The sequence below is a fragment of the Lolium rigidum genome, chromosome 6, assembly GCF_022539505.1.
Source record: "Lolium rigidum isolate FL_2022 chromosome 6, APGP_CSIRO_Lrig_0.1, whole genome shotgun sequence".
Taxonomy (NCBI): domain Eukaryota; kingdom Viridiplantae; phylum Streptophyta; class Magnoliopsida; order Poales; family Poaceae; genus Lolium; species Lolium rigidum.
This window is the reverse complement of record NC_061513.1, coordinates 188,436,007-188,439,651: the sequence shown is the minus strand read 5'-3', so window position 1 is coordinate 188,439,651 and position 3,645 is coordinate 188,436,007. Positions and strand designations below refer to the sequence as shown.

Genomic DNA, 3,645 nt, shown 5'->3' with positions numbered 1-3,645 from the left:
AACCCAACTAGATAACAGTAGCGATAACGATAATAGTAACAACATATAACAACGGTACTAAGCAAGCCTACGACTCGCATGGCTGACCCTGTAACCAAACAATATCTGTAGGACATATGTATGGGTCTATGGCTTGCAATAGGTGATATGCGATAGGTTACGTGACAAGAACGGCACACCAGGATAGCGAGTAAGGTAAAGAGGCAAAAGCGAGAAAATAGGTAGCGAGGGAAAAGTGCTCGCCTGTCAAGTCAGAAGAAGAGAAACCGGCACGATCCTCCTCAGGGTAGTAGTCGTACTCCTCGCCGTACTCCTCGGTACCGGCGTCTAACGGGAAGAACCAAACACACCTACAAGAGAGAGTACACAATCAATACAGGAAATGCAATGCACAAATATGCTGGATGTCATGTGATATGCAGGAGGGTCCATGCTTAGCAAAATTAAGTGGGGCAGTCTGCTACACAAGATAATTAATAATTGCCCGCATATATTATTTAGTTATCGTGGAATTAACCATTTGGCAAAAATAGAAAGGCATATGATGCATGACAAGTTCATGTTTGGATTCATCTCGGAAAAATGATTGAAATTCCTGTCATTTAGTACTACTTCACAGTTCGTTAACAGTTTTGAAGTTCAGATTTTAATTGTATTCAAAAACTAAGAGAGACAAAGCAAAAGGCACCCAGTATTTGATCACTGGACCTTAAACTCGCTGCACATGATAACAGAGAACTAGGCTGACTCGATGGCTTTGAGAAAAATTAGGAAACATAGCTGTTGACGTGAAGCTACAGCTAACTGAAAAGTGACACTGTAACTGAAAGATAAAACAGTGCTTTTGAAACAGCAACAGAGTAGAGAAGATGGTTTTTGTTTACAGGAGAGCAAGTTCAGGTTCTTGTTAAACTACATGCAGCCAAGAGAAAAACAAAGTTATTTGCAGCTACTGAAACTGGAGAGAGGATACTGAATCTATACGCCAAACGGTGCTCTGAACTGACCAGAACCAGAGACGGAACAACGACGCTACAGCTAACTGAGACCAGATGGTGTTCGATCTCCAGCTTCCCAGGAAATCGCACAAGTGCTACAGCTAGCTAGGATAGATATCATTTTGGAAGAACCAGGGTAACAGCTGGGAAGTGCTAACCAAAAGCTAACTGAAAAATAAACAGCAGCTAACTGAACCTGATTTCAGAACTGCACAGAAATAATAAGGGGCACCTTGCGCGCCGGTTACAGACAACAATCTTGAGACTCACCTTTGGTGTAGATGTAACAGGCAAGCCGCTAGATCAATTGATGAGTGAAGATAGGGGCTCAGCCTTTGAAGAAGCCAGACGAAGCCCGACCAAGTGACGCTGTTGAGGCTCTAGCAGCACACACGGCGAGCTGCAGCGGCGAACAGCGAAATCGGACACGGACGACGGCGTCAGTCCGAGAAAGTGAAAGAGAAGAACGGGGAACAACATGGAACTCAGGAGGAGGCTCACCACGTTCAGGGAGAGGTTCGGGAGGATGGAGACGATGACGGGGCGAAGCGGAGGTCGTCGGCGTGCACGGCGGCGCACCAGTACGTCTTGGCGGCGGCGGCATATACGAGCAGCTCCGGCTCCGGTTCAGCGAGGAGGAAGAGGGCGCCACGGCGGCTCCATCCCCGTGCTCGGACGGCGACGCAGCGGTTTGGTTTGACGACGCGGTCTTGGTCTTCTCCGGCGAAACTTTGGTGGCTCTCGGATGTGGTTCTGGCTGGGTGCTTGGTGGAGCAGAGGAGGCAGCGGCGGCACAAGAGAAAAGGGAGCCTAGGGTTCTGCCCTGATTTGGTGGCTTGATTTGAGGAGAGGGGAAACAGGAGCAGGTGACCGTGAAGGAAAACACGCAGGCGCTCACGGCGTTGACGAAAGTGACAGAAAGAAGTTTGGAGCTAGCTTGTCCAGCAGGTTGGGCGTCCAGGCAGAAATAGGATAGACTAGGCTGCTCTCTTTTCCATTTTATTTCAAATTCTTTTTCTGGTTTTTACTCAACCAAAACCAAAACCATTTTGAATTAGGATAAGAGGAAGATTTGTAAATAATTTTAATTCACTGTTGGTTTGGATTAATCCAAGCAAAGTATTTTAGTAAACCAAAAAGTTGATTATTATGTTGAATAATTACAAAATAAGAGATTAAGGAGAGGGTATAATATTAACCCATATTTACTAGAAGTTTTGGCATGACCTTTTTAAAAAGTGGTCAAGTGTAGGAGTAGGATAGGTAGGCTTTAGATTGGAACATCTCAAGTGAGATAGAGGTAAAACAAGTAGAGAGAAACCAACACGTCAAAATGAAAAGCAAAATAAAACCAAATGCAATTTTATAAGAACCAAAAGTGACATGATGAGATGCATGAATGCAATATGATGCACAAACTTGCAAAACTAAAAGGGTAGCTCACTTGGGATGTTACAGTGTGTGCACCGTGTGGGTCTCTTAGGCTATATTTCACAGAATACTTATTCACTGTTGAATGGCATAGTGAGGTGCTTATTTATATCTCTTTATGATTGCAATGTGTTTGTATCACAATTTATCTATGTGCTACTCTAGCAAAGTTATTAAAGTAGTTTTATTCCTCCTGCATGTGTGCAAAGGTGACAGTGTGTGCACCGTGTTAGTACTTGGTTTATGCTATGATCATGATCTCTTGTAGATTGCGAAGTTAACTATTGCTATGATAATATTGATGTGATCTATTCCTCCTACATATGCATGAAGGTGACAAGTGTGCATGCTATGCTAGTACTTGGTTTAGTCTTTTGATCTATCTTACACTAAAGGTTACTAAAATATGAGCATTATTGTGGAGCTTGTTAACTCCGGCATTGAGGGTTCGTGTAATCCTACGCAATGTGTTCATCATCCAACAAAAGTGTAGAGTATGCATTTATCTATTCTGTTATGTGATCAATGTTGAGAGTGTCCACTAGTGAAAGTGTAATCCCTAGGCCTTGTTCCTAAATATCGCTATCGCTTGCTTGTTTCTTGTTTTACTGCGTTACTACTCGCTGCATTACTACTCGCTTGTTTACTCGTCCCGGGCAAAGCACTTTTCTCGGTGCCGTTGCTACTACTTATTCATACCACCCGTATTTCACTATCTCTTCGCCGAACTAGTGCACCTATTAGGTGTGTTGGGGACACAAGAGACTTCTTGCTTTGTGGTTGCGGGGTTGCATGAGAGGGATATCTTTGACCTCTTCCTCCCCGAGTTCGATAAACCTTGGGTAATCCACTTAAGGGAAACTTGCTCGCTGTTCTACAAACCTCTCGCTCTTGGAGGCCCAACACTGTCTACAAGAATAGAAGCTCCCGTAGACATCAAGCACTTTTCTGGCGCCGTTGCCGGGGAGGAAAGGTAAAAGGCACTCATACTCCGGTTCCAGGTAACAGTACTTTTCTGGCACCATTGTGTTTGTGCTCGAAGATATTTCCTTTAGATCCTGCAATTGCATCTTTTTGTTTCTTGTTTACACTAGTTTGGCATAATGGACAACAATGAGCTTCTTATTCTATTTCCTGATTTAAAACATGGATTGTTTGATGCGAAAATTAAACCTATGGAATCTTATTTGCATGCTGGTAGTAATATTAGTATGAA

At 43.6% G+C, this 3,645-nt stretch overlaps 1 long non-coding RNA gene across 1 annotated transcript; it reads right to left on the bottom strand.

Moving 5' to 3' along the window:
- Positions 1–240: 240 nt before the first annotated feature.
- LOC124660450 lies at positions 241–2,406 on the bottom strand. The gene is made up of 3 exons (XR_006989892.1): positions 1,500–2,406; positions 1,269–1,398; positions 241–327 (listed from the first exon to the last, which is right to left on the bottom strand). It is a non-coding gene; the product is annotated as an uncharacterized LOC124660450 (long non-coding RNA).
- Positions 2,407–3,645: the final 1,239 nt, after the last annotated feature.